The sequence below is a fragment of the Sus scrofa genome, chromosome 1, assembly GCF_054392235.1.
Source record: "Sus scrofa isolate SSC_HxYL_T2T_F1_AM1 chromosome 1, Sscrofa_HxYL_maternal_Yorkshire_Landrace_v2.0, whole genome shotgun sequence".
Taxonomy (NCBI): Eukaryota; Metazoa; Chordata; class Mammalia; order Artiodactyla; family Suidae; genus Sus; species Sus scrofa.
In genome coordinates, this window is record NC_139383.1 from 15,793,201 (window position 1) to 15,802,744 (window position 9,544).

Below are 9,544 nucleotides of genomic sequence, written 5' to 3' on the forward strand. Positions count from 1 at the left end.
AAAGACAGAAAGTAAAATGGTTGTTGACTGTGGCTGGGGGCAGGAAGAAAGGAGAGGTACGGTCTAATGGGTGCAGAGATTCAGGTGTTGCAAGAAAGAGTTCTGGAGACGGATGGTGGTGATGGTTGCCCAATACAAGGAAAAGATACTTAATACCATTGAACTGTACATTTTAAAAATAACCAAGATGGCAAATTTTATGTTGTAGGTTTTACCAAGTTGGTTTGTTTTTTTTTTTTAATCAAAAGCAAAACAGAACAAAACAACTGCCCTGAAAAGACAATGAGGAGTTTATACACCTTGGTTAAGTCACTGTGACGGAGTTTGAACAAGGTCCTCAAAGCGTGACCCTGGGTTACCACCATCAGTATCCCCGGGGGATTTGTTGGAAATGCAATTTTTTGGGCCCTCCTCCAGATGCACTGAATCAGAAACTCTGGGCGTGGGCCCGGCACACCCTGTCTCCAGAAGCCCTGCAGGTGGCTCTGCCACTTGCTCAAGTCTAAGAACCATGGGAGTCAAGGAAAGGTTATCTCCCCACATTCCCTACTTTACCCCACATTCTCCAAGCCCAAGCAAGCCCTCAACCTGTGCAGAAGAGCGAAGCACAGAAATCAACAAATGCTTAAGGAAACTTTCTCCTACGTGGGGTCTCCATAAAGCATAACGTCTTGGACGTAATAAGCTCCCACTCACTATCAATGCCAAGTTTTAAGAATGGAGGTGATGTTTTAAAAACTATGTTGAGGAAGATTAATCTGGCTACAACATCGGGTGCTGATGAAAGCTGTGACCAGGAAGGCCACTCAAAGAACCATGGCAGCAGCTCTGATGGGAGCTAACAGGGGGTTCCTCTGGGGAGAATACTGGGGGACTGGGGAGAGGAAATAGTGGCATAAAATTTGGAGGTGGTAGAAGAGACAAGGTCCAGACACGGGTTGGGGTGATTATAGGGTGGGCCTCAAAAATGACATCCCTCCTTCTCCAAGCAAATCACATGCTCCAGTCCGTGCTTTGATTCACTCTTTACTCTCCCTGGGGAAAGAGAGTGGGATTTCACAAGCTTCCTGTTATTTGACTCGAGGAGCATATAAGTGGAGAGACAGAAGGGAGACACTCTTGGCTTGAAGAGCTCTCAGGGAAAAAAACTAGCTGCAAAGAAAATATGGGTCCACATAGCTGGGGCTTGTTCCGGAACGTGATTCATCAAGCAGACGGTCTGCCCCTATCGAAACCTGACTTCCGAGGCTGGGAGATTTTCCAAGTGTTTCTTATCCTCACCCAAGCGGTATGCACACAGCACTGTCAGGTCACGGATTGGAGCCATGGAAGAAAAGTGGCAGGAAATTTCTGGACACTCTATGATATTATTTTTCAAAAGCAATGCCTTTTTATGAAAGAGCTTAGCCACAAACAAAATGTCCTTGCTGGACAAGAAGACAAAAAACATCCTGGTGATGTTAGAAATATTTTTTCTTTTTATTTCTTTATATATAGATATATAGATATTTTTTTACTGCACAGCATGTAACACATACATGTATACATTCTTTTTTCTCGCATTACGTGTTCCATCATAATTGGTTGCCAAGGCAGAAGGGGAGGGAGTGGGAGGGACTGGGAGCTTGGGTAAATAGAAACATTTTAAATGGAAAAATGTTGTGTTCCAGAGCACTGTTCTTTAGCATTTATCAATACCTTAGTTGCTTCCTATGGAGATTCATTATTGCTTTTCTGCCCATTTAAGGAAAAAAAACTATCATCTGAACTAGTGGTTGTGTCTCTATCATTTATCCCCTAAGAATAAATTAGGAGGCAGAATTTTGACAAAACAAGACGGCTCTTGAGAAAGGCATTGGTCACTTGGCAGTTAAGGGGATGCCTGGTGCGTTGGTTTCCTGGGGCAGCTGAAACAAAGTGCCACAAACGGAGTGGCTTAAAACAACAGACGTGTGTTGTCTCAGAGTTCTGGAGGCTAGAAGTCGGAAATCAAGGTGTCAGCAGGGCCTCCCTCCTGCTGAAGGCTTGAGGGAAGATCTGTTCCAGGTGTTTCTCTTCCCTCCAGGTAGAGGCCATTCTTGAGCTCCTTGGCTCCCAGAAAGCTCACTCCAGTCTCTGCCTGTCGAGTCCCATGGCATTCTCCCTCTGTGTCTTCAAGTCCTCTTCCCCCATGGGTCTGTCCCTGTGTTCCTCCTCTTCTCCAGGACACCAGTCGTTCTAGACGCGGGCCCACCCTGATGATTCATCTTAACTTGACTACACCTGCAAAGAGCCTACTTTCAAGTAAGGTCACGTTCCACGTTCTGAGAGGATGTGAACACATCTCTTTGGGGGACACAGTCCAACCCATAACACCTGGTAGAAAGGAAGTGAAGGTACTTCTGCCTATTTCCTGTGAGGGTAAGTTCATTGTGAAACATTCATCAAATCTCAGAGTCTCCAGGTTTTGAGTCTTTCTGATTGTAAAGTGGGCAGAGCAGGGGAACTTGTGTTCATTTCTCTCTCTCCCTGAAGGCAAAAGGGGTTCCCTCAACAACCCCGTCTGTAATTAGTTCCCTGTTGGGGTGAAGACTCATTGATGACTAACGTGTATAGCTGGGACTTGGAGATCTCTCAAAGTAAATGTTGAATGTTCTTTTTTTTTTTTTTTTTTTTTTTTTTTGGTATGTCTAGATCCAACCTTGGACTCTGGAAAGACTGGCGGTCCAAAGGTTACGTATTTTACTATTCCTTCCATGTAAAGTTTTGATTTGATTATAATGTTAATTACAGGAACAAGCAACAGCGGGTCAAGTCTTTCTCCCCTCCCCTCCCTCTGACTCCACCTCTACCCCTTTCCCAGTGGGAGAACCTGGGAGAGAGAGGAGAGGATTTCTCCTGGTAACAGTGGGTCCACCCAATAATCCAGACTAATCTCCCTAGGAAAGATCAACATTAAAGAATATTTCTGCAGGCAAAAGAAGGCATTCAATGCTTTTCTGCAGAGTAATGACTTAAATTTAATACCACATGCTAAGCCTCAGTATGGGCTGTTTCTCCACTCGTTAGTAGACTGAATTATGGTACCCTTGTTTTATGCATACTTAAACGAAGCCTAAAGTCAGTTGCAAAATATTCTTTTTAAAAAATTGTGGTAAAATATACATAACATAAAACGTAACCATTTCAACCACTTGTAAGTGTAAGTCCAGGGGCATGAAGGACATTCACGAGGTGGTGCAACTATCACCACCGTCCATCCGCAGAACTTTTTTCATCATCCCAGACTGCAATTCTGTACCCATTAAACATGAACTCCCTCTTCCTTCCTGCCCCAGCCCCCTGGAAACTACCTTTCTATTTTCTGTCTTAATGAATTTGCTGACTCTAGGTACCTCACACAAGTGGGACTATATATGTAAGTGTTTACGTCTGGCTTATTTCACTTAGCATAATATCTGCAAGGTTCATCTATGTGGTAGCTTGTATCAGAATTCCCTTCCTCTTTAAAGCCAAATAATATTCCACTGTAAGAATATACTACATTTTGTTTATTCATTTACCCCTTGATGGCCACATGGGTTGCTTCTACCTTGTGGCTGTTGTGAATAATGCAGCCATGAACATTGCTGGGCTGTGCTAGTCTTTTGGACTCTACTAACAAAATAGTTCCATGGGAGAAACTGAAAACATTGACTCTAAAGTGGCCCAGAAAGCCTGGGGGCTGATTTGCAAGGAAATATTACACAACATAAGTAGCTAATTTTTCTGAAACTTTTTTTTCCCTAGTTAGCATTACAATTACTCTTACATTCTTGTATTTTAATTGTTAAATGTTTCTCTAAAAACAAATAAATAGTAGCACTAATTCTTTAGGGGAAAAAATGAATATATTGTACATTAGCAAATGTAAAAAAGCAAAATACGTTTCAACATAATTAGAACTAAGATCATATCTAAACCAATGATAAAGGGATATTTTAAGTTACATCGCACTTTATATAATTCAATATGGATACGTTTTAAAACTTGATAAAATGGGTAATTTCTGAGGGAAAAAAACAAGCAAGATTCTAAAACTGACCAAAAGTATCGGTGATTATGATAAAAAAAAAAAAAAGTAAAGGCATTGTCAAAGACTGTTATGTTTTAAAAAAAAAAATGTATCCTAGCTCAGATACATTTTCAAACACTCAAAAGAACAAATATCACCCAGGCTAGATATAATGCTTCGAAGATGTAAACATGAAAAGCTACCCAATTTATTGACAAAAGCAGTATAATCCTACTAACAAAGCTCAAGAAAGATAGCAGACAAAAACAAAAACAAAAACCAATCTTATAAATCCACTTACAAATTTTATTATTTTATTTTATTTTATTTTTGTCTTTTTAGGGCCGCACCCATGGCATATGGAGGTTCCCAGGCTAGGGGTCAAATCAGAGCTACAGCTGCTGGCCTACGCCACAGCCACAGCAACGCAGGATCCAAGCCATGTCTCCGACCTACACCACAACTCATGGAAATGTTGGATCCTTAACCCATGGCCCACTGAGCGAGGCCAGGAAGCAAACCCGCATCCTCATGGATGCTAGTTGGGTTTGTTACTGCTGAGCCTTGATGGGAATTCCACTTATAAATTTTAAAGAAAAAATTAACAATTTAAATTAACAGATATATTTTAAATATGTCTTCGCTAAATATAGTCAAATAAGATTTATCTGAGGGATGCACAGTAATTAAATATGAGGAAGCCTAAATATATTATATAACAAAAATTGGTCAAATTTTAAAATTACGTAACAAAGAACTCCAAAAACTTTCTGATATTATTTAATACCCAACCTGATTTTTAGGAACTTTAGGAGTTCTAAAATGAGTTCCCTTGTGGTGCAGCAGGTTAAGGATCCACAGCTATCACTGCAGCTGCTCAGGTCACTGCTGTAGCATGGGTTCAATCCCTGGTCTGGGAACTTCCACATGACATAGGTGCTCTCCCCTCCCCCTAAAAATGTCCTAAAATATTTCTTTAACATGGTTTAAAAAATCCACTTTAAACTGAATCAATAATATCCTTAAAAATAAACACTAGAGGCAATGTCATTGAAGTCAGAAATCAACAGACCAAAAAAGGAAGGAAGAAGGGGGGTGAAGAGAGCTTACTCTTTAGCATTCTTGTTCTGGAAGTTCTGGTCAAGATATTAAGAATGAAACATGTTAATAGATCCTCTAGATCATCAAAATATGGGTGCTATATTTTCCAACTGAATTTTACCAATAATAAAACTAAGATTTTTGTTCTAACTCTCGAGTCTGTGTCTGAACTCCTAGCAGAGAAAGAGAGATGATTAATTACTACACTCAAATTCCAACACTAGGCTTTTTTTTTTTGTCCAGTTTTAGTGAGATGTAATTGACATACAGCACTGTAGGAGTTTAAAGTGTGCAGCATAATGGCCTGACTTACACACATTATGAAATGATTATCACAATAGGTTCTGTGAACATCCATCATCTCACACAGACACAAAATTAAAGAAAGAGAAAACAAATTGTGTGTGTGTGATGAGAAACCGGCTTTGGGGTAGGAGGGTGTTCGTAAGGCAACAATTCAAAAAGTTCACCATTTTTCTCCATACTTGAGACTATTCTAAAAAATAATATATTTAATTTTTTATTAAGTGTGTAGCTGCATAGTCTTAGTGAAATTATTCAGTCCCTCTGTGCCTCTGCTTCCTCATCTGCAAAATGGGGGTGACCGGGCGTGCACATGGGGCTGCCCTGAGGACGGTGGGAGACCCGGAATCTGGATTTAGTGGAGCCATTATCATCTTCATCAGAGAACAGTGCTGGCTGCTGCTGGAATGTTGGGGGAGTAGCAACAGAGGGTCAGCTCAAACGTCTGGACTCCCTTCCTGGCTCAAAGTGCACACAGTACTGCACAGCTCTGAGTACCTGGCCCTGCACAAGCGGGTAGACAACAAGCAGAACTTTGACCTTCCTCAGCCACGTTGCTACTCTGCCCAGGTCAGGTGACCTGAAAAGGGACGGCAGGGGTGGGGTGGGGTGGGGTGGGGTGTTGGGACGCCCCTAAGAAATTAAAGGTCTCCAGACTGTCATTTCTTTAATGTCCACCTTGCAAGGGACCCTGCAGAAAGTGAGGATATAAACAGAGACGGCTGTGAAAGGCAGCGCGCCCGACTCCAAGCCCAGGAAGGAGGGGAGATTCCTGTGGTCCTCGGTTTCCCTTATCTGCAAACCGGGGCAGGACACACTTAGAGCCACAAGGCTCTCAAAGGGACAGTGTTTTCCCACGGTCTCTTTCTCCTAAGTCCCTGAGCGGTTCTGACCTCGGGCTGGGATGCCAACTTCTGTCCGCTAGGGGGCGCCAGGGCCCGCGTTCCTAGGGAGGAAGGACCGCTCCCCCATCCCAGGGCTGGCTCATCAGGCCCCAAAGGGTCCCAGAACCCTCTACTCAAGAGCAGACCCTCTCCGGGGTTCCTGCGAGAGCTGTATCCACCCAAGTCTTCTGCTCGTTCCCCTTTTCCTTCACCTGCGCCTCCAAAATGCCACTGTGCTTCCTCTCCAAGGAGGCAAAGTGAGTCAAGGGAAGGAGGACCCAGATGGGCAAGGGGCAGAGAAGGGAGGGGCAGCAACTGGCCTTCCGCGCCAACTCACTCGTGACCCTTCCGCCACTTGGGCTTGGGGCTGGAGCGACACGGGGCACCTGACTCACTGACAGCAAGCCATGTGCGCGGGTGGGAGCTGGGGCAAGGGGCCTGGGTCACAGCGGGTTGATCTCGTGCAGGTAGCGGGCCAGGACCGAGTCCCACGTGTCCTTGAGGACCTTATGGAGGGTTTGTGGTGTCTGTGGCTCACACGCAGTGGCTAAAGAGGAGGCAGGAGCCGGGCCCTTCCCGCCACGGTCAACGCGGTCCACACAGCCGGCATACAGCTCCGTGTACCCGTCCAGGGTGAACTTTCCCGCTGCCTCAGCATCGTGCTTCCGGGGCCTGGGCAGAGGTGGGGCAGTCAGAGCCACAGCTCATGGGGCAGGGGGAGATCCTCCCTCCTGGGACCAAGACCAGCTCTGGAGACCCTGTTCCTGATACGGGTAAAGTCAGGGCTGCAGGGACCACCAGCCAGGTCCCTGCAGGCTGCTGCCTTCTTTTGCCTTTCTCCAGTGGGCGTTTTTATTATTCTTGTTATACACAAGACATGGAGACTTGGAGAGAGGTTAAGCAGCATGTGTGAACCTGCTCGGATTTGTCTCCAAGCCGGGCCACCGTGTTCGCACCTGCCGGGCACCTGTGAGGTGAACAGCACCTTGCTGAAGGTGCTCAGGCCATAACTTCCTGTCCCACAGGGTGGCTGCAATGGCTGCATGATTTACAGCAATAATAATAATGGTGCAAAGCAGGCTTCCAATCAGAAAAAAATTATTCTGACACGTGTTAAAAACAACAGGTAAAACTTTATTCAAAAGACCACTGCCATGGGCTAAGTGGGGATTCAAGGCAAGGAGCAGGCTGGGGTCAGTGGGTGGAAAATGACTAAGAGGAAGCATTGAGGGGGGCGGGGCATCCTGGCTAGACAAAAATCGGACTTCTTACAAAAGCCGGCCAGAGTGACAAAATGCCCCGGGGGGTGAATTTGATCAGATAGCAAGGAGGGAGGATACCGAGGGCAGAGCCCACGGTCTGGACCAAGTTGAGAAGTGGGCTCAGAGGAGCCTGACTCAAGTTTAACCAAGGAGGGAGTCTTGGCCAGTAAGGGAGTCCTTTGTGTCACGTCCTTATCAGCGGGTGACATTGTCCTCATAGGGGACACTCACGGAGTGGCCTACACTTGTTGAATGGATGAGTGAGTTTCCAGAGGGTCAAGTAGAAACTTCAGAAGGTAACTGGGCGGGTGCCATCTTGCTCTTGATCAAGATGCTACCCCGTAGGTGACGAACCCCGGCAGCAAGGGGCTGAGGCCCCTCTGAGGGCAGGGCCTGCAGGGAGCTGGAGCGGGTTACCGCGGAGCCGGTCTTCCATCTTCCACTTCTGGACCACGCTGTGGGCGCACCTCTCACCAGAGCAGCGGGACCAGGAAGCACTTTTTACAGCTAAGAGTCGGACGTTAAAACAAGAGCAGAAAACGTGATAAAATGCATTAGAGAGAAATGAACAACAGCGCTATATCCAAACAGCATGTACAAAATCAGAACACAGTTTAACAAGATATGACTAAGATAGCATCTTCAGCGCTTCCTATAGGGTAGGCTGCCTGCCTCCAGAGCTCCAGGGTCTCCAGAGCTGGCCTTGGTCCCCAGACGGAGGGTCTCCCCCCTGCCCCATGAGCTGCGGGCTCTGACTGCCCCACCTCTGCCCCCAGAACCTGGAAGCAGGATGCTGAGGCAGCGGGAAAGTTCATCCTGGACTCGTACATGGGGCTGTATGCTGGCTGTGTGGACGTCCCCGGCCGGAGCAGGCATCTGTTGAGAAGGCATCATGGCCCAGTGTCTCCCTCTACCCAGTTCTGCTTCTCTCCTGCCCTCGTGCAGGGTAGACCCCAGGAGCTGTCCGATAAAGGGAGGCCTGTATGAAAATCTCCATCTCAGAGTCTCTGGCAGCTCCCTCCTGGGAGCTTACACCCTCGTGGGAGAGCCAGCAAGCAAAGCAGTCAAAAACTTCCGAAGGTCATTAGTTCGGGAGGAACAGAAAACAGAAAAAATTGATAAGCAATAATGAGACAGACTTGGGAGACCCCTGAGGAGCCGACTTTGGGACTAAGACAAAAAGCACTGAAGTCAAAGGTCGGGATTAGCAGGTGTTTGCTCAACAGGAGGAAGGCCACTGAGCTGGATGCGGGGACGGTGGCTGAGTGTGGGAGCAGAGCGTTAGAAAGCGCCCCTTCCGTAGGAGACCATACAGGCTTTATGGGAGTTTGGGGTTTATCCTAAGAGAATGGAAAAAACTGGAGGGATTTAAGGGCTCGAGAGACCTGATCTAACTTAGGTCATAAAAAGATGATTCTTGCTGCTGGGTGGAAAAGTAGATCAGAGAGAGGTAAGAAGCGAAGCGGAAAGACTACTCGAGGGAGTTCTGCCTTAATCCAGGCCACTGTTTCTCAAGGTGCAAGCTGCAGCCCATTCATGGGTCTTGAAATCAATTCACTGGTTGTAAATATTTTTCAATGAAATATCCTAGGCTAGACTTTTGACATAAAATGTAATTGAAAATTGAGTGTGTGGCATTCTCTAAGAGTAAATGTGGCTTCATGATGCTCGATAAAGTTTAAAATATTTTTTATATGTGTTTACAAGGTTAAAAGCAAAGTTACTGTAGAGCTTGGTCAAAGATTTTTTTTTTGTTTTGTTTTTTTGGGGAGGTGTTTTTTGTTTGTTGTTGTTTTTGCTTTTTAAGACCACACCCACAGCATACGGAGGTTCCCAGGCTAGAGGTTGAATCAGAGCTATAGCTGCAGGTCTACGCCACAGCCACAGCAACGTGGGATCCAAGCCTCATCTGTGACCTACACCACAGCTCATAGCAACACCAGCTCCCTGACCCACTGAGC